Consider the following 22,654-nt stretch of genomic DNA (forward strand, 5'->3'; position numbering starts at 1 on the left):
ACTATGATCCAAGAATAACTTTGATGAGATGTGCTTCTCTCAAAACCTGGCTCTTAGTATCCCTATGAAAAACTGTGAAGGTTCAAACTCAAGCAGGAAGGTGATGGAGCCTCTGCCCTTACTGCTGGGCCAGGGGTACAGCAGCGCTGCCCACACAACTGACGGGGATGCTCGGGGGCACAGAAGCCACTAGGACACAGGACCGGGAACGATCCCAGCAGGGCTCCACGCCACACAGGTCTTGCCCTCCAGCGTGTTCACCAGGTAATCAGACTCCCAGGGCTACACGCCGTCCTTCTGAAGAAATGACTGCAGTCTAACCACCAAGACAATGTTTTAACAACCAAATCCCTCTTAAGTTTCTTCCAAGCTCTTAGGAACTTTTAGTTCCTAAAAACCTGTATGTGTTGTAAAAATAATAAAAGATAATCAACTCCCCCCCCATCAATTTTGTGTATAAATACATAGTTAAGGACCTACATGGCTTGTCATATAACAACAACAGTAAAAAAAAAAATATTGGGCTTATATTACTTCAGACCTTAATGGCAAATCTCAACATGCAATGTTAAAAAATTTGGGAAGTGATCATATATTAATGCCATTGTACCTAAAGAAAACAAAACTATTTTTCCACTTTGGATATAATTAGTTTAATTACATAAGATGCAGCTTGTGCAGTCAGCAGCTAAACCGATAGCTGAATGCAAACAGCAATGAATCCAAGGAAGCTTTGCAGCACGTGGCAATCATCATGGGTCATTCCCCTGTCCTGCCAACAGCAAGTGCCAGTGCTGGGACTTACAGGCCACCTATTTCATACCCCACAGGTCATTAGGTCACTGTTACATATGACTTGCTCGTTCAGAATTAAGCCTTACCATGCAAGAAGCTTTGCCCTTTGGGCATGTTCTGCTAATAAGTTTAGTTTTACAAAAATTAGTATTATTTCTGTTTCTTCATTGCGGACTGCAGGTCTAGTTTAAAAGTACATACATTTGCCAACACTTCTTCCTACCATAAGCAAAGAGAAACTCAAGCTCTGTGGCTAGAAAGATGCCATCAATCACAATTATCCAAGTAATGTTCTCTCTACCCCTGAAAGTTCATTTAACGACTCTGTTAACAATGCTCCAGCTATACAATATGTTCTCATTCACCAGACTACCTCTTCTGGTTGCAGCATCACTAGCTGGCCACTTCTGCAGCATTTCAAATGTTTAACTTGGCAAACAACTGCTTTCCAGTCTAGGTCTACCATTTATCTGCAGTCAAAAACTGCCTGCATGCACTGGCAATAGCCAGTAAAGTTCAGAATCAAGACTGGTTTTGCTCCCTGCAAGTCATAAAAATACAAAGATGCAACAAGCAGTTAAACTGAGAGGTTCACATTCATCACTGAGATTTAAAGCTACAGTTTTAACAGACCAAGGAGCTTTTCAAGACAACTGCAACACTAAATAGCCTTCTGGAAAAATGATTTGCCCATCTGCAAAGAGAGTTAAAATAGCAAACCATGATATTACAGAATCTTTTAAAGTGCTGTAGGATCCAAGCCTCCCTTCACAACAGAGCTCAGAAGTCTCTTTCCTCACATAGCTGTCTCAGTGGCAGAGGAACAGGACATGTTTTACAAGTTAATTAGGCAGATAATCCAGCAGTCAACAGGAATAAGCAACAGCCCAGCCTCTAGCCAGTGACCGGCTAGATTTGACATATTTATCTGCTTTGTCTTTGCGCCCTTCAGTCATTTGTAAGAGACTGATCTATAAAATGTAATATTCACCCAGCTATTTTTGATTGGTTTTATGCTTGGCCCCGATACCTTATGCCTTGTTCTGGGTCTAAAAATGTTCATTTCAATAGATTGCAGGAGGAGCCCATGAGGTTTGGAAAGAAGGTGTCAAGCAAGCCATGCAGCAGGTAAGAATTAATCCTCTCGTCACAGCTCTTTCAGAGCACAAACATGCCATCGGTCTGGGATCGACACTGCCTACTTCCTTAATGAATTCCTTAGGGGCAATGAAATGAATGACACCTGACTTTCAACTCAGCCATACTGGTACGGTTTCCCAGTTGCTATAAAAGATATAAATACATATGCTAAATTTCTAGCGCTAGACCTCTCCTTTCCTTTGATGCAGTGTCTTTTTAAACTGCGAGAAGAGTCGCACGCATTTGAAGCTTGACTATCGGATTTTAAAACTGTTCCCTGTGAATATAAAATATGCCTTTTAAGACAGCTGGGAACAAGATTAAAAAAAACCAAACAGTTAAAGTAAGACTTACCACTTGTGGCAGATTTAATGACTAGAGGTTCAGTGCAACAAGAAGAGACTCTTGAATAGTTAATTACTAGGAACACAGGATCTGCCTTCTTCTATATTTAGCCTTAAAATGCACTGCGCTCTTATCTGCTTGAGTGAGGGTCAGGCTTTATAAGGCACTCCCTCAAGCCCTGGCCCAGGGAGAGCACAGGCACATTCATCAAGAAACTGCAGCACAAGTCTGGGCAAAACCAACCCAGTGATCTATACGACATCCCAGGATTTATCTGTATTACAAATGACACCAGGTACTGCAAATGAGATTTTAAAGTGCTGTTGCCACCACAACAGGTGCCTGGATGATAGTTTAAAATTTACAAAAGTGAATGCAATGCAAAAACTTTTTTTTTTTTTTTTTAAATCAAGAACACACCACCACCAACACAGAAGTGATGGATGAAGGTTGTAACTTCAGGGTGGCAGCATATAAACTTGCACAATACATTTCATTGCATCGCAGTGCAGCCTGCCTCTCAGGTGTCATGTAGCTATGAAGCCTTGAAATCATAAAAGACCTTGAACTATTACATATATTCTCCATTTTGAAAGGTACAGGATCTGAGTAGGTCAAAGCCAAAGGCAAATTTTGAAATGCCAGCTAGAGAAGTCTTAATAGCTTTCAGAGGAGTAAAGATCTTAAGGATGGGTACGGGTAGGAAGGAAATAGCCTCAAAAAGAAAACCCAAACCACCAGTCAAACTTACATCTTGCAGCCCAATATCCTCCAGGATTCATATGAATTGCCAGCAGGAAAGAGAGCAAGAGATGTGGAAATGATAGCTCTTTAGCACAGTCCTTTCACAGACTCCACCCTTCTACAGAAGATGGGAGAGGCTCAGCAATAGATGCTTTACTCTTGATCCAGAAAACCTCTTGTAGAAAACTCATGTGTTCAAATTCCATACTCAATCACTTTTTATTCTATAAGCACGTAAGTCAGAAGCTGGGATGACTCAAGCGGGAGATGGCAGACAGCAGTACCGGAGCAGGTCCCACACTGCAGAACGGGCTCATTTCCCATAAAAACCTCAAACTGTCTAAGCCTGCTGATAACTAACTTGCAGCTACAAAATTATTCAGAAAAAATTTAAAAATGCATGACTTAAAACAGTTTCCCAAATTCCACTCCCACTCTTGTTAACAGGCTTCTACAAAACAGATTCACATTTAAAAAAATACGTAAGTTGTTGAGTTGGTACATTCTCCTGAAACTGCTTGAAGCCCATAAGTTCAGCTTTCTCTACATTTGCTTCTCATTTACATGCTAAACACCCTAAACAGTTACAATAAAACTGAGGGACATCTACAGTAGTAGACATCTGGACATATATGATATAGCAGCTTCTATAATCGACCAATCCTTCTCACACAACTACTAAAAATTGTAACAGAATTAATAAAATTTATATGAAACCAGCAACAAATGAAGTAAAAGTTACTTCAGAGCTTCAGCAAGCTCGAACTTGCTTATTAAGTTAGAAAAATGCAGTCTTTTATCCATACCACAGGGAAATTCTTATGACGATTAACTCCTAAATTATTGAAAGTCTTGATAAGGCTGAAGTTTCTACCAAGCTAAAGTACTGGAAACTTTTGTTCTTGGAAACATATTGCTTAAATTGAAGAAAAAAAAAAAACAACTGAAAACCTTTATCCAAACCAATACTATTTTTAGAAGCACCATTTTACACTTCTTTTAACCAAAATCTCAGAATCATCTGAGATTCTTCAAACATTAACATGCCCACAATGAATTCAAGCACAGTTACTTCACAGCAGCAAAACTTCACTGCCCTAGTTATGGAGAGAGGGAAATTAATGCCAGACAACATCAAAAAAGAACAACTGTTTAATAAAACTCCCTACCAAGATATAATGACTCTGTGTATGCAGGGCACTGTAACAACGGCAGGGAGCCCACAGGGGCAGGTGGTGACCCTCTGGGCAGCCCACGGGCAGGCTCCAGCAGCACTGCTCCACGGGATGCTGCTGCGGGGACTCCCGCTGATGGCATTTGATTGACAGGGTGCTGGAGAGAGCTGCCAGAGCACCACCAACACAGCACCACCAGCTTTCACAGGAACAGATGCTTGGCAGGAATTATTTCCATCCCCTTCTCTTGCTCAGACATCATGCAAGACAGGAGCACTCATCACAAAGTCAAATAAAATTAAAGCATGGATGGGGAGAGTTTCTATGAAGGAAAAATCCCAACCCACATATCAAGGTCAATCTTTTTTCCCCCCAAGAAGTGGAGTATCTAGGACATCAGAAGCTTTATTGGGTCTTTTTCATCCAGCAATATTACTAGATGTTTTCATCCTCTCACTGTTACAGTTCCAGGCTTATGAAAACCTAAAGAGGGTTTTCCTCTTTTTTCAGCAACAAGCCAAAGAGTTATGTTAAAAGCAAATTACCGAACTTGAGCAGCATGGAGGAAGAGCTGGCCTGGCACTTCTGCTGGAGAGGAAACATGTCAGCACACAGCCAGCAGCTGTCTCCGCTCCCTGGGAAGGCAGCAGGCAGCTAGATTATGAGCTAACAAAATCTGTAGGTGGAAAACTCATAAATCATTACCAGTACAGAGGAACAGAGAGATGTAAGGGGACGACAGGACAGAGCAGATGCAGCGCAGCCGCCGGTTCTTGCCAAATCCTCATCAGGCTTCCTACTTTCCACCCAGACACTGAGTCCCTGTGAGGACTCTCACAGCTCCTCCTTTTCCACAGGCACTTCCCAACACCCGGGTGCGGCGAGAGGCAAGCAACTGCAATGCACATCGGTCACGCAGCCTGCATGGTTGCTGCAGCGTTCACTGCCGCGACAGCTGTGAAGCATTTTCTGCTTTAACACAGTTTTAGCACCCTCATAAGGCTACAAAATCCACTTTGGCTGCCGACATTTCCCAGGTTCGGTCAGTGTGAAAGAAAAGCTCTTTATTTACACATCCGAGGCAGTATGATGGCTAGCCCGCAACGTGTAGAATGGCGGTGACACTCCCTACCTGCTGCTAAAGCTCACTTTGATACTGTTGACAAATAAGGAAATAAAAAGAGCTCTATTTGCTGCCTCCTAGGGTCCCAAGTGCTGAGGACGGGACCAGAGCAGTGCTGAGAAGCCACCTCTCCTCTCTCCTTCATTGCACATCTGGGGAGCTGGCAAGACCAAGCCCCTACACTTAGTGAGATATGCCGGGTTTTCTTCATGCAGGTTGACTTGTGCTATTTCACCACCCTTTTCTGAATCTTGCCCTCCATTCCTAAAACATAGTTTTTTTAAGAATTGATTAATAACCTGGAGGTCTGTAACTTCAAATCATCAGGAAGGGCAGCACTAGCAGCCAGAAGGTTTATCTTGCTATTTTGCCCACAGGGGCCACCAGTAGAGTTACAATGTCTATGAAACCTTTATCCCAAAGGTCCCTCTCAGTACAAGTAGTAAAGCCAGAGACAGGCTCTCACCACATTAAGATCCCCTCACTGATTTTTATTGCACAAATGACCTCAATGGCAACATGCAGGGACTAAGCAGTCACATAATGATGTGCAGGGTAAATACTATCAACCTCATGTTTTAATATTTACATGAAAACAGGATACTGCTAATCCACATGTTTATTGCTGGAAAAATACATCTTCTGTTATGGATTAATTTTGCTTATGACATTACAGTACATGAAGCAACTAGATACCGACCTTTGATTTCATACTTGGAAGCATGCCCTAGTCACCAGTGGCTATCATGTAGTATCATAAGATAGTGCAGGTTTTCAACACGCACTGAATGCCCTGTCTTTCCCAAAAGAGCTTTCCACAAGCTCTTAAGGCACTTAATTATTTTTTTTTTTTTTTTAATCACAGGACAGTGTTTTTCCACAGTAAAGAATAAGTGTTCACCCAATAAAAGTACTTGTCCTTTATTAGTACACCTAGTGGGAGAGAGGAAACAAAGAGATTAAACAAGTGGAATTGGTTTCATTCTGCAGCAAGTACAAACAAATATCAAAAGAGAATGAAACTTACCACACGTTAAAATAAAAAATTGTGCTCATGCAAGATTCTCCAGCCAAGAATTGTGCATGCAACCTGTGAGTAGTTATCCAGCTGAGAAATAAGTAAGCCCAGACAAAAATATGAAGTCAAACTCACCAAAATTTGCACCATAAATCTCATCAGCTAACTACTAAACTGGGATGCATAGGAAGATGTTTCTTGAAAAACAATCAGAAAAACCTGCTGCCACCAATTAATGTACAATCACACACTGCATTAGAGATCCAGCTCACTGCACGTATTTCAGGAAAGCGGGTATTTCTTAGGTCACTAACCAAGAATTTCTACAGAAGCAGCTCAGCTGAATAACAACGTAAAAACAAGACAGAAGCCTCCCATGACCGAAGCACTCCAGATGCACTTCACAAGGTCAAGAGAACTGTAAATTGAACCACCAAGGTAACGGACTTCTGTGTCCCATAATCAACAACTACATGAAATATGCATGAGTCACAGCACAGCCAGTGAAAAAACAAACAGGGAAAAAAATTCTTAATCATTGACAGGTGAAAATACAAGTCAAGAAAATGAAATCATACACTTGGGTTGACACAAAAAGTTATCTTGCCGTAACAAGGTTTCTTTCAGCAACTAAGAGGAGGAATTAGATATAATTCTTCAAGGACAAGGTATTATTAGGAGCTTTTCTCAGACTGTTGAGAGCTCTCTTAGGCTGCTGTGCTCCTAACTGGAGTACCCTGAAATAACGGAGATGGTGTATTGCTACAGATCAGTTCATACCCAATTAACATTCATTTTAAGGTGATGGCTAGTCATCCAACTCCAAGCTTGCATGCTTTGCCAGCAGGAAAGTTTCTTAGAAAAAGAAGGGGATAAAAAGGATCATCAGAGATCAGGGTCAGGTGAACTTAGAAAACAAGCAGAAGATGGTACTTTTCCAAAGCTATTAAGTTTTCTTCCTTATGAAAGACACCACTTTCAGTGGACTGTGTGGATGTTAGAACAGGATTCTTGAATTTGGAGGGACATTGGATGTGCTGTTTATCCCAAAAAATATAACCATCTCAGCAATTGCCGTAAGATATGATGTTGCTAAAGGAAAAACAGTGTAGCTGAAATTCTGCAAAAATCATTATAAAGGTACTGCTGCAATTTAGCTCAATCCTTCATTAATGTTTGGCAGATAGTGTTGTACTAGCCACTGTTCGCGGTACACTTGGAAGAAACACTTAATGGAGTTACTTTATAGTGTCCCCCTGAACCAGGTCTCCAATAAACCAATAAATGCAAGTATTCAGAAGAAAACATGTTAAAAAAAATTACCAGAGAGGCTTCATTCCTAGCAACGAAGTTTGTCAGACACAAGACAACACAAGAACAGCTCAGTAATGAAGGCCAGTGCAGGAAGAGCAGCTTTCTCATGTAGTGTACCACTCCTCTGCTCAAGTCCACCCTGCTTCTCTTTTTTTAATGTATCAGGCCACTGAAAGTTATATTTTTACAGTGTCAACCCTACTTATACAGTTCAAATATCACAACAATAAAATAAACTGATGTGCTGCTTCCATTTTTCTTGCTACCTCAAAGCTCTGAGCAGCAGCAAAAGCACAAGAGATCACCAGTGTCTCCAGGATACAGCACTGCAGTACTTGAAAACCCAGAAATTGTCTTCGAAATTACAAGGGCTAAGCTTAAAAACAAAAAAATAAATACAAAGTGTGCATTCTCCAGAAAGCAATGCCTCCCAGTTGCTAACAGTTTATTATTTCATGAACTAAATACAGTAATCGGAGGAGGGATGTATTAATAGCCAGCACCTCTTACACACTTGCAAGCAGTGAAGGCCTTGGCTTTAATAAAACGACAACTGCTGTAAGGAGTAAAGCAAGTTTTAACTTAGAACTCCCTAATTATTTCTTCAAAGCATGTGCAAGGGAAAGGAGTTCACCAAGTTAACACACGGCTTTTTACTTGCGGGACAGTGAATCAGCTTCCAGATACTTGAATTCTGATATTTCTGGCTAAAAAGAGATGGCACAAAGACCCAGCCATGGAAATGCACAACGCTTTGCACCATGTCAACTATTCCAAACATACCAGCTAACACCGATTATGCTGTTAGCAGCATTCACTTGGACAGAAAAGGAGTCCATGACTGACTTGTATCACTCTTCATCCCAAAAGCAGTCCCATGTTCCCTGTGGCTGCTGTTTCCTCCTCAGAGCAGGTTGAACATTTTGACAGAACACAGTAGTTTTGGTGAACAAATTCCTGGAGTGGGGGATAAAAGTAGTCAACGCCCAGATTGCTTCAACCTGCAAATAGTTATTTTCTAGTAGTGATGGATACAGTTCCTCTCAGACCAAGCTGAGATAATTCTATGGCAATAGATATCGATTCATATCCACAAGTTGGGTGTTGGAAAAAAGCAACCAAACAAAAAAACCAAAACCACCCAACAGTGTATGGCATGGGGTGCATACACAATCAAATATTATCTAGGTGAGTCAGAAAAATAGTTATTACAAACTGGACACACAGAGAGGGGGCACACACTTGCTATGCTACCCACTGCTTGGCAGCTCACATACCAGCACTCTCAGCCTTACTTCAGAAAGGCATTTCTTCACCTCTGTGAGGAAACCTGAAAGCTCTTAGATGAATTAATGGAAGAAGAGTCTATCAAGGGCTATTAAACACAGGGATGACACAACCTTCTGAGATGAAAATTGCTTAAGTATGACAAGAGGATAAAACAAAGAAATGCAGCACTCCCATCCATCTATATTCATACACCACCACATCCTTTCCCTCCCTCCACCCCCCTTCTTTTTTTTTTTTTTTTTTTACACCTACCCAACTCTACAGGTCACTGTCAAAGACCAGACTCTGGACCAAAGGCCAATGTCTCCCAGTAAGTCAAGCTTTGGTCTGAGGTCAGGTAACTTATAGGAATCATGTATCCCACGTAGCTCCTTCTCACTCTGTACTTCAAGAAAGGCTATCTCTTAAATCCACAAATGCAGAAGACAAGCATTGCTCACCCATGACAGCATACACCACTTGGGAGTACTACGACAACAGCACTGACAGCTGGGTGGCAATTCAGTAAGGCCAGGTGAGGAGGAGAAGTAAACAAAAGTCCCAAGAGGGCTGACCTGGGTCAGCACGTTGTATTACTAATTTTGTAGGAGGACTTTAGGTTGCTTCTTTTAAGATGAGGGAAAGCGTTCAAACTAGTTGTCTTCAGGGATGAAAACAAAAAGCTTTGAGCCAGTCCATACAGAATATTGTGATTTAACCCACATATTTCTTCCCAGTGACTGAGGATGCCCAGCATCATGACAGTGAGTGTATTGTAGAGACTGGTAATAGGAATCACATTGGTATTGTGATTGAACTGTGTATAGCAATTGCTTTACTTTGTTACGTGTAACTTAGATATATATCTGTGTTTTCAGCATATTTTGCTATCAGTCTGCTAAATCAGAAATCCCATGTAACATCAACTATCTTCAGATAAGTAAAGCAGATATTAAACATTGTACCCTCCATGTGTGGAATATCTAAAAGAAGCTGGTCAGAGAGTACTGGACTCCAACACTATTCACACATCAGAACAAACTAGGAGATCAGTCTCAGTTTAGTAACCAAAAAGCTCAAATGCTAAGTAATCACGTATGGCAAAGTTTCCTCTATTTTGATATACCATGCACAGACACAGTCACGGAAGTGCTCAAAACACCACATCTTCTCTGAGTTTCAACAGTTCAGCTCCCCTTTTCTTAATCTTCTTCCATGCTGTATCTGGACATAAATGACATTAAATGCAACACTTATCTGAAAACATAAATGCATAAAACCAAGAATATGTCTTTGTCAGTAATCCAGATTCAGAAGACTTTGAAGTCCATCAAACTAACCCAAAGAATTCACAGTCTATCTATAAACACAGCATTGCAAGCAATGGCTATTATGAATGCTATGAATGTATCTCAATAGTTTTGCTCCTCAAAAAGATATATTTATAAGCAATTTCAATCATAATTGCAATCAGATGAAAACTCAGTTCTCAAAAATACATTTATATACACAGGTGGCCAGAATCTCAGAATTAAGAAACATTGCCACGAAAGGAAGTCAAAATAAAGTAGCAATATAAACCACCCGAGCTAGAAAAAAATAGAGTAATTAGCCTGTTGCTTCACTAATTTGTATCTATTTTCCAGTATTAGCATCATGCGCTAACAGCATAATCACATTACAAGAAGCTAGTAGAAGTTATTGAGTGAGAGACATCTGCCTCACCCAGATGTAGACCAGAGCAGGTATAAAATATTTTACCCCACTCCATCACAGAGGCAGCAAATCCCACCTGCAGGCAGTACCATTTACACTGCAGTAGTTCCTGAAGTGCTTCGTGCCCATGCACTGGAAATGGAAGCATGGACAGCTGTCAGTCAGCTCAGTTCAGTGCAAAAACTGACAATTTAAGTGATGCTATTAGTTGTGAGGACCACTACCTATTTCACTGTTGATCATTTCAGGAGGCAATCAACTAAGCCAAAACTCATATCCACTTTTCCTGACTGAACAGCCAACTGTCTGTCAGAACCCAAAAACAGAGTACATTTGACCTAAACTCTAAAAATGAATGACAACAGACACCTAAGTCTGACCCTGCAATCCTTGCTTCTCTTCACAATCAGTGGAGAAGAGTAAACATTTCCAGAAAATAGCTTATCTAAAATATTCTGCTTGCTCATCTTAGGGTGAGATCTTAAGGGATTCTCTTGGGAACAGCTTCATAGCTTCAGCTTTAGGCACTTTTTAGATATTTGAACTAGATCAAACTTTCTCCATCAGTTTCTACAATGCTACAACAAATTCATACCTGCAGATTGGCAATCAGTGTGAAAGTCTATAGCTCAGTGACATCTGAAAACACCTCAGACAGAGTTAAGAGTTTAATTAGGCAGCCAAAATTAACAATAGGACAATTACTAATAGAATATTACTCGGTTCTATAGTTAAATCAGTAGACCTGCTTGTTCATCTTTCTGAAATGATTCACAGAATTTCCATTGTTGGCTGGGAAGCTTCAAAATCCAGTGTACCACAAATATGCTGAGAGAATAGGCTCAGCATCAGACCACAACAACCCACCCAGAGCCAACCCAGTTTCTGAAGCCAAGTGTTACTGCAGAAGTTACAGATTTCTAACTAGAATAGGTTTAATATCTTTTTTAACGGGCATAAAACATCACTACACCAGCCAGCCTGGCTTCCTTTGGCAGAGAAAGCATACATTCGCTTTGTGGTTGTTTAGGCTGTATCAATGTCAGCTCAGCACAATGATATTTGACACTATTAATAGGGAAATCTATTTTCTTGTTTACAGCATCATTGTTCATGCTCTGGAAAGACCAATAACAGCAACCCACTTTTGCAGATAATCTAATAAAGGTTCCACGGGATATATGTCTCTAGGTGTATGCATACATATGTAAATGTAAGAATGCCAATAAAAGCTACGTTAGATTTCTACAACTCACTTCCTACAAGGATGCAAGATATGAAGAATTTAAAAGGTTTATTAATGAGACAGCTAAAGGATTTTTTTTTTCCTGGACTGAGCAAACAATGAAAGACTTGGCTGGTTTCTCTGAGGACTTCAGAAAGACATGCCAGTTAACCTAGGGCTCTTGAATGTGGATCTAGAAAAGGATTCTACAAAACACATTAACTTTCAGTGAAAAAGGGGCATATACCTTTCACTGCTACACCTCCTGTCCTTTTGAAAGAAACAGAAGGTTTTCAAAAGCCAAAAAATTGTTAACAGGTACTGCGTCTGTCGTATGAGGAAAACAGAAAAAAAAAAACCTATAATTTTAAGAAGTGAACTGATGCTAAATCCCAAAATGTAGATCTGTTCAGTCATGGATACAGTCAAACTCTCAAACTCAATGAACTGACTGTTAAAGCCCATGCAGACCAATGCATTTGCATCCCACCTCAAATGTCGCTCTGCCTAGTTTGATAAGCTCTGTAGAGCTGGAAAAATTAGAAAACCTGGCATATGTTCTTTGCTAATGGAAGATAAAATGCAAAGGTAGCAGAAGTGCCAACTTAAATTTACTTTTTTAAAAACCTAAAATAAAAGAAAGCTGATATGCAACATGACTCTCAATCAGGGCTTTACAATAGGTGGTAATTTTCCTCTATTCTTGATAATGCTGCAAAAACAGAATTGATATTCAGATTAAGAATATGTTGATATGAACCTTTATTAACCAATTGTTCAGAACACTAATTAAGGTAGCTATTCAGTAATCTAATGACCTAGTTATTAACAAGAACTGAGTAATTTATACTGGGACTACCAAAAAAAAGTAACAAGGATGCTGAAAAGAATAAATGGGGAACATTTTGGTCTATACTATGAAGACAGTGCCCTTCTCCCCATCACCGACATCTTGCTCTCCCTCAGCTTCAGAAGATTTTTTTTTTTTTGTGTTGTCTCTTCATACCATAACACTGCTTTTGCAGCACTGATACCTACCAGGTCAGACTGAAAAGGTCAACAACTGTTTAGACTGACAAGACAAGGCAAAGGGAAATGAGGAAAGAATCAGGTCTTCCTATACCCAGGAAACAAAAATAATGCAGGGAGGGCATTAAGCTACTAATCTAATCCTAGCATCAAACAGGCTACCCATGAAATGCTTTGGCTGACACATTTGGCTTCAGGGAGCTGTGGACCACTGCTTACAGAAAGTTCAAGAATCGCACAACTTCATCACAGGAGAGACCTGATAGTCTGATGCCTTGATGATTTAGCAATGTACATCACTAAACAACCAGTCCACTATCATAACAAAGGATCTTGGAGGCACAACAGCAATGCAAAAAAATTGATATACTGATGGCAAGGCACATTGGGAAGAAGGCACCATGACTTTGCAGCATTAATGCATTAATGCAGCATTAAATGCCAATTAACATTTTAACAGGAATCACAGAATCATATAGGTTGGAAAAGACCTTTAAGATCATCAAGTCCAACCGTAAACCTAACACTACCAAGACCACCACTATACCATGTCCCTAAGCACCTCATCCAAACGTCTTTTAAATAATTCCAGGAATGGTGACTCAACCACTTCCCTGGGCAGCCTGTTCCAATAAAACAATTGAAAATATAAAGTCCTTCTCTTGGCTCCTTTGGAGTAAATTATGAGTATGTTTTCCTTTCTCTAATTCAAGGAAAAGCCTTCTAATAAAGTTCCGCAAAACAAGATAGCCAAACTCAAAACCTGGCAAAAAAGCTTATCCACATACTCGAGCACAAGAGAAGCTTCCCTGTGCTGGGAAGGGAGCTGAGACTGATGCGCAGGATGATGAATCTCAAGAGCAGAGACAAGGATTCAGGTGGCCCTGGGGACACGCTGACTGGGGCCTCTTTTTCCACAAAATGTAGGGAAAAAAAAATCTCAGACAGTATATGGGATTCAACAGCACAACACTGGACTTCCACAGCACTGGCTGACGGTTTGGGGATCCTCAGGTCTCGGTCACAGGAAACCATGCATTAAGATAGTATAGTCAAAGCAGACCTAAGACAGAAAAGAGACTTAAAAGCACAGGCTTCAGGAGCAACCTCAGAGAGGTGCAGAGATCCAGGACAAAACCAGCGACAAGACTTTAACCAAACTCATATCAATACTGGCACATACAAAGAAAGCTGTAGATTGAAAAGAAACTCACCATCCCCTCTTCTTTCTAAAGGGTTGACTTCTCCTTGAGCATTTAAAACAAATAACACTTTGTTTTTCTAATTTTCTATCGCTTGAGGAATGAAATGGTAGTGAAAATAAATGATGAGCCCTGTATCTGCTAATGCTCAGTAACACGTTCCTAAGATTTCACCCCTGTGCCTTATCAGAAGAAAAATGACTAACGTATAACTTGAATGCACTGAATGACTTTTCCCTCTTAAAAACATTTCTAGAGAAGTAGAGGATTTTATTTACAGAAACAAAACCTAAAATGAAAGGATCATTTAAGCTTGCAAATTACAAACTGTTGAACTGCTTAGACTTTTTTTTCTGCATGAAAAGAAAACACATTTAAGGAAAACACATGAAATAGTGGTTATTACAATGAAGTACAACCCCAAAGCCGTACGTAGTTATTCTGCCTGCAGTAGTTGAAGGAGTTGTAGAAGGATGTAACTCGTTGGGATTCAAGACATCACAGGAGATGCTTCCTTCCTGTGTCCCTGACTGACCTCTCTGTCCCAGACTGCACCTAGCATTTTCCTTGCCTGACCTGTCTGTCCTCAATTCTAATTCTCACCAGAGGTAATCCATCCTTCTTACAGGCTGACTAAAGCAATAATCTTTGTCCGCTACTATGAGTCTGCAATAACAGCAAGCAACCTCCACACAAAACTTCTCCATCTGACCTAAGAATAACTCAGATTTTGCAGAGTAAATCCTTATACAGGACTCCAAAACATGCCTATGTATGACGTACTCAATGAATTTTAAAATTCCTACAGAAAATTCTATAGTTTCTGCACCAGGAAAAACCACATTTCTAATTTCAAAAGCTCTTAGACACAGTCTTATAGACAAAGTCCCTATTATGGTAGGAATTACTACTGATTTACTTCCTGGAAATATTTTCCTGACTTCTGGGAATTTAAAAACCAAAATACATAACTTGACAAAAGATTATTTGTTTTATATGGCACATGTGAGGAAGTTTTTTTACTATATTAAAACATACTTAGTGATAAAAGCATTTCTAAAGATGGAGTGGGAACAAGAATGAACAACAGGAGAAGAAAAGCTCTTACCACGTGTATCAGCCATTACCCAGGTTTCAGCTTCCATACTGACTCACGACCAGCTTACCTCTTAACTACCTTCCCTTTGCACCAAGCACTTCCTAGTCTTGCAATCTGATCTACATGAGCTGCCACTTGCACCTATCCAACCCCACTACAAAACTGTGATCCAAGTCAGAAGGTTTACCAGCAATATTAGAAATACATGATTTCCCTTTATTGTGCTTGCACTATACAGCCGCACCTTACAGAAGACCAAAGCTGTTAAACCCTGAAACTCAAGTGTTTTGTTCTGCTCTCAGCTTTACAGCACATAAAAACCTTCGGGAGCACTATGGTGCTGTAAATATGGCCACCACACCACTGTACCCTCCATTTGGTTACTGGACTCTCTTTATTTTGCTTTTTATTTTTACTTTTGCAGTCTCTTACAAGATCTACAGCTAGATTTAAGAAGTATGGTATGGCAAGTCCAAAAGGGTTTTCAGGCATGGCAGAATATTATTGCACTCCACAGACTTCTCTCTAGGGAGAAGCAATAGGTTTTTTCCATTTGTCAATTCTCCTCTCACACACCAGCATTAGCTCTCAGTGATCCTTGAGTATTTTAGTTATCTTTGAACAGATAATTACTATTTTAAATTAACAAGTAAGTACTGCTGCAGTTGAGGGGAGAACTCATATTTAATCAACAATGGATCACATGGAAAAAGAAATAGAATCAGAAATCAAATGCAGAGTATAATGGGCAACCATGGCAGTTCACAGGTGAAATTTATTGCACTTGAGATATCAGAATGGAATTACTTTACCTGTAGGCTCAGGCAGCGAAACAGACATAGGTGACAGCCTATTGCCTTATGTGCAACACAGACATAAGAATTCTTGAATTTGAACAGGAGGAACGAGGACAGAAAATAAGCTGAGGAGTAAAAGGTGATGTCTCTTAAAGCAATCTGAACTTAATAGCACATATCCGTTCAATGCATAATCTTATTCCTCTGTCCTAAACAATCACCTTAAGCCTGCAAACAGGTACATATATCTTAGATGACTGTAAGTAGAGTTTATTTAAACTTGTCTTGAGTTAAAAAATTACTCACAAATTAGATCTAATTAGATATGTTTAACTCAACTGCTTCCACCATTTTTCACCACATAAAAGGTTTAATTGTCACTAACTGCTACTGACACTCCCAGGGTCTTTATTTTTCCCAGTATTGCACTCATGATTCCCAAAAAGTGGTGCAGGGTCTATACGTGCTGTAAGGTTTTTCAGTGACCTACACAGAGATTTATTTCCCTTGCAGCTTTATGTAATTTTATTTACATCTCTGAAGTTTTGCATTTATTTTAGCAACACCTGTCTGAAAAGCCATTGCAAATCAACTCTTACAGAAGCCGTGCTAATACATGATTGGGTTATTGCCACCACTTGAAAAGCTTAAGTGGGAGAGAACTTAGTCTTGCAAAGGTGCTTAGCCAGCCCTCTGATGCATATTGCTCTGCAGTCACTAAACACATCTCAGTCCTTTATCAGCAAAAAGCTGCTTGTATGCCATTTCTTCTATTACAGTTACAAAAAAATTAAAGTACCTACCTACATGGAATTCATATGCATGAAGCAATCTGTTTAAAGCTTGAATTTCTCTTAATCAGAAAGAATCATAATGACTTAAAGTCTCATATGAGAAGCAGAAAAGATGTATTTTCTGAGTAAGTTGTTCATACTAGGACCATCAAAAACAAACAACTAAGAGAGGATGAAATCAACCTGCAAAGGAGCAATTTATTTTTTTTCCTAAAATACAGATCCAATGTTGAGTATCGCTCCATTTATATGGAGCAAGAGGTACACGTCTCATTTTGTTATGAAAGTAATGCTGATTTTTCATTTAAGAAGTTTTAACCAGGTAGTACAAATGCATGTTTATCTAAGGCACTCATATTGCCTTCATCATCACAATACCTGAGCACCTCAAAAATCCTTCTTTGCACCGTTAACCCTCACTATCTGTGGGAAGATTATGTGGGTTGCCCTTGCATGATTAGCAGTTAAATATATACACAAAAATAAAAGCATATACACAAAAATGCACTTTGCAGCCTATACTAATAAGTGAGCAGTTTTCTCTAAAGAAACCTCTATAGATGGCTGCTATGCTGGCTATATTCTGGGTGCAAAAACAACAAAGCTGGCTCTGCTCAGTCAGATCACTTCTAGGAGCAAACAACCAACACTCATCCTACATCAAACTAATAAACCCTGTCAGGAGGACTATACCTTATATGAACGTTATATGAACCTTCAAGTCCCAAACGGGTACTTTTGCACTGCTCTGTCCTCATTTGCCTCTGGAGAATATTGCTCACCTCAACCCTGCTTACCCAGTAGTCTGGACCAGACAATCTTTTGGAGGATACCTTGGTGTCCTTCCGTCCCATATGCTTGAGAATCCTTAAAGTCAGGGTTTAAGAGAAGATGAAGCGAGCATAGGTCTCACCTTGCCAGTCTTTGGATACAGCTAGAGTCAAGTGTTGGGATTTGCTCCTAAATTTCAAAGCGTAGAGAAAGCCTAACTTTGTGCAAGGCCCCACAGGGAACTGTTATCAGATGGAGATCTCTATCCATGTCTCAGATGAGCACCCTGGCTATAGGAATACCTTGTCATTCAAAGATACAACTATTGTGTTTAAACATGGATCATGCTTGCCAGTTCCTGGCTGCTTTCAATTATTCTTTTGCAGTCTTTTTATAATCTACCTTCTGGTACAAAACAAGACTTAGCAATGTTGACAGATCATATCATAGATCCAGTGGCTGTCCTGAGACCCAAAAACAGACGAAACCTAAAAAAAACCCCACTTACAATAAAATAAAAATACTTAAGGAAGTCAAAGAGTTATACAATGCCAATCAACTGGGGGGAAAAGTAACCTATCCACAGATTAGTATCTGTGAGATTTGAGGGGAAAAAACAGAGGATGTTTCTAGCAATAAAAACCCCTTGAATTTGCATGAACTTGAATTGATCTAAATGAATAATCCTATTAGATACTCCTCAACTTTGGCCAGGATATAACTATCAGGATTAGAGACAGCAGAACCAAAACCCAGTGAAGGTCTCTCTGAAAGGCTCAGCTCCACGTGGAGGAGATTTCCCATAGCCCAGGCCATGCAGAAGATAGAACCATTTTATAAAAACACACTTGAGAACCATATGAAATGGCTTGTATATAGGAATGACTAAATAGATTTAAGACTTCAGCTTGGGAAAAAGACAGTGGTGGGGGATAATACAGGTCTGTCAAGCCATGACTGCACATCAAGGGTGAACAGGGAACAATTCTTCATTGTCTCTCAAAACAGGAACTGGGGGTTGGAGGTGGGGAATCAAATGTGTGCTCGTTTTGGCTGGGATAGAGTTAATTTTCTTCATAGTAGCTAGTATGGGGCTATGTTTTGGATTTGTGCTGAAAACAGTGTTGATAACACAGAGATGTTTTAGTTGTTGCTGCACTAGTCAAGGACTTTTCAGCTTCCCATGCTCTGCCAGGTGCACAAGAAGTTGGGAGAGGACACAGCCAAGGTAGTTGATCCAAACTGACCAAAGGGCTATTCCATACCATCTGAAGTCATGCTCAGCATATAAAGCTGGGGAAAGAAGGAGGAAGGGGGAGATGTTCGGAGGGATGGTGTTTGTCTTCCCAAGTAACCATTACGCGTGACAGAGCCCTGCTTTCCTGGAGATGGCTGAACACCTGCCTGCCGACGGGAAGGAGTGAATGAATTCCTTGTTTTGCCTTTTGCTTGCGTGCCTGGCTTTTGCTTTACCTATATTAAACTGTCTTTATCTCAACCCACGAGTTTTCTCACTTTTACTCTTCTGATTCTCTCCCCCATCCCACCAGGGGGGGAGTGAGCGAGCGGCTGTATGGAGCTTAGCTGCCGGCTGGGGTTAAACCATGACAAAGTGAAACTGTGAAGTAGCAGGTTCAAAAACAAATAAAAAAGAGGTCCTTTTTCAAGCAGCTGTGGAAGTTATAACCACAGGATGCTGCAGATGCAAAGTTTACCTAAATTCAAAAAACCCACTGCAGGCGATCCAATACAAAGGGAAGTCTTTAGCTGTGAACCAGTGGGATGGGAGCTAGGAGAATGTGTCATAGGAATATCAGTACTTGTTTGACCTGCTCTTTTATTTTTCCCTAGATAAAGTGTAGTGGGTCAGACCAAGTTTCTGATCATGCTAAGCCCTGGCACAGAAAGAGGCTATAGGATCTTTGACCCATGCTACCACTAGCAGAGCAGCAGAGTACGTGGCCATAATTCAAACACGCCTCCAAGATACAAGCAAAGGTTAGTCATTTGTGAGAAAACAGCTTGAAACCAGTGAAACCAGTTCAGCACCTCCTTTTCCTCTCTTCCACGTCCAAAGACTGAGAGTTTCATGGTGCATTCTCCAAAGCATAAAGCAGTCTCTTCTCCCCTAGCTTGACCCAAGAAAAAGATTATTGTTTTGCATATTCACCAAAAGTCATTACTCAATTAAAGAAATCCTTGTTATTTTCTGGCATGAATCTTGCTCTCCACAATGCAGAAAACATCAGGTGTTTAGGAACACCTATACCTTGATTACAATAGCCATAAATTCCCATGAGCGGACCTGCACACACTAGAACCAGCAAACCGCAGATGAAAAATGTCACCACTGATACCTGCTTCACAAATCAAAATTATGAGATGTATCACCCAATGAAGAAATAGGGAATTTTTTGTATGTAATACTTATCATTTGAAATCTAAACAATATATTGAGTTGCAGTGAGGTTAATGTTTCCTTCTCCCTCTGTAATACCCAAAACTTAAGTTATTAATTACCACACTGTAACACAACTTAAATATGTGAAACAAACAGATACAGTAGATAAAAGAAAATCATTAAGGGGTAACATACAAAGGTACAGAACCTACATTTTCATGTTCCAGTTCCCTGCCCTGACACAGACTCCCTACACTGCCTTGGAAAAATCACTTGCTGCCTCCATACTTCAAATTCTACACATAAAATGGAGGCAGCGCCACTTCATTACCTCATCATGATCTCGCAAGGATAAACCAAAGATTGTGAAATGTCCGCAAACTACTGGACTGAAGGTCATACAGAAACCTTCCATGGGTAAGAGCAAGAACCATTATTAACTAGTGTTGAAGTACTTTATTACCCTTACAGATGGAGCACTCCTGAAACCTTAAGTCACCAAAAGAGCTCCAGTGAGGCTGCCAAGGAAAACCTGCGTTTGCCTGTTTACTCTGTGAACTAGGGTGCAGTGACAGTACTGACACTCTCACATTAGAAAAAAGTAATGTAATATACATACTTTTGTACATTGAATGCCTGACAGGTTTTTTTTGGAATATGAAAGGAAGCTTGCAGGCTCTTGTTATTTAATAGTGCCACAGATATTACCAGCGTACTATACTATCACAAAATTTGTTCACAGCAGTAACTGTGTTAATTCACACCCTGCAGTGAACCAACAAAAGACTACTTAAAGTCTAATTTCAGCCTTCACCCTTGAGCCAGTGACAGACTTCTGTTAGCGCTACACGGGGATATCTTTCTGGACCAGAATATAAAAAGCTCTTTTGTCTTGAGGACATTTCCTTCAAGGCATTTTTGGTTTCCCACAAAAAAGTCGAGGGAATCTGTTATAATCTGAAGTCCAAATCTCTCTTATTTACACTTGTTGATTCAAGTAAAACTAGATAGTGATACATGCCTGTATTTCCGCGAGTTTTAAAATCAGGAAAACATACAGAATTTGACGGTTTTGTCAAAATAAAATCGTATCACATTTAGTTATGAAGACACACTAGATTCAGAGAGCATGCTCTTCTATGAACCAGGAAGCAAACAACGGGACTTGACCACTTCTGAAAGTCAGTCAAGCAATTAGTAAATGTGAAAACAGAGAACAAGATTAGCATCTAAGAGAGATTCCAATAAATAAGTAGCCATGAGATGACCTGCAAGTACTAAGGAAAGAACAAAATTAGCTTGCCGATAAGGCTATGCCTTCAAAAATCAGTTACAGGAAAAAATACGTTGCTTAAAAGAAAGGATATAAAAATTATACACTGAAGAGTAGGACAAAGGAGGGTAAAAAGCACCACCAAGTACTAGGGTTCTGCTTTTCTCTCTCGTACAAACGCATGCAGAAATCATGGATGTTAAACCTCAGTCTCTGTGCTTTCCTGGGGATCTGCAGGATCATCCCTTTGCCTACTAAGCTTCAACTGGAGGAGTGGAAAGTTGGATCCGTAACAAAGATCATTTTTCCACCGACGGTTTAATTTTAGAAAGGCGCTAACAAAAGGCACCGCTCTGAACACCCCGAACGCGTTATTTCCCTTCCCGATTCATCAAAGTCTCCTTCCTTTCGGAGACACGATGCCGTGACACAACCGGGGCTTTATTCGGCCGCTTTAGCCGAATAAGCACCTTTTCCTGCCTGGAAAAAAACCACCCCACAAACCGATGCCATAAAAAGGCAAGAAAGCGGCCCCCGCAGAAGGACGGACCGCCGGGTACCAGGGCTGGCCAGCCGCGGGTGCCAGCCCGCACCGCCGCTCTCCCGCCAGCAGACCCAGCGCCGCCCGTCCCGGGGGCCTAGGGGCTTCCAGCAGGCCCCCCCGCGCCCGCAGCAGGCGCCCAGGCGCTTCGCCCCTCGCAGCGCCCGGGGAGGCGAGGGCGGCCGGGGCGCGCAAACCCGCGCACGGCGGCGTTTCCGCGCGCGGGCTTCCCCCGCGGGCACCCGGTCAACCCCGCCCGGCGCACGCCCGGACCCGCGATGGCCGCCGCGCACAGGCCCCGCGCCTCGCCCGCCCGGCGCTGCCCCGCAGCCCGCGGACGCCGCCCGCCGCCCGCCCGGGCAGCGCCGCCGCAGGGCTGAGGCGCCGCTCCCGCCCGGCGGCAGCCGCGCTCTCCGCGGGGCGGGGCGGCCCGGCCGTGAGGGGCGCCCGTCCGCCCGCCGCACCTGTCGAGTGGTTGCGCGGTCCGGGGAGGGGAGGGCAGACGCGGCGGCGGCGGCAGACAATGGAGGAGTGAAGGACAGACACATTGACACACGGGCGCCTCTGCGGCCGCCCCCTCCGCCCGGCCGCACCACTCCCGGCACCTCCCGGGGGGGGCACGGAGAAGGAGGAGCCGCAGAGAAGCCAGAAGGGAGGGCAGAAGAAAAGCAGAATCCCATTCTCAACTTCAAAACGAAGGGTAAGAGGAAAACAGTCTCCTTCTCTCGGGCAGCGCCGAGCTGGGAAGTCGGCGGAGGGGGAGAGCCGGCACCCGTTGCCCCCCACACGTCGGCGGGAATGGTTTACCCCGCGGCCGGCCCCTGGCGAGGCGGAGCTGTGGGAGGAAGTGGCCATGAGGAGCGGGGCGGGGGCGCACGCCGCT

At 41.7% G+C, this 22,654-nt stretch overlaps 1 protein-coding gene across 1 annotated transcript in view; it reads right to left on the minus strand.

Moving 5' to 3' along the window:
* The window catches only part of BZW2 (basic leucine zipper and W2 domains 2), a 59,512-nt gene extending 37,152 nt beyond the window's left edge, over positions 1-22,360 (minus strand). Inside the window, exon 1 of the mRNA XM_072854184.1 lies at positions 22,236-22,360. The gene's annotated coding sequence lies outside the window, so the exon portion shown is untranslated. The remainder of the gene's footprint in view (positions 1-22,235) is intronic.
* Between the last annotated feature and the right edge of the window lie 294 nt (positions 22,361-22,654).

Source organism: Ciconia boyciana, chromosome 2 (assembly GCF_034638445.1).
Source record: "Ciconia boyciana chromosome 2, ASM3463844v1, whole genome shotgun sequence".
Lineage (NCBI taxonomy): Eukaryota > Metazoa > Chordata > Aves > Ciconiiformes > Ciconiidae > Ciconia > Ciconia boyciana.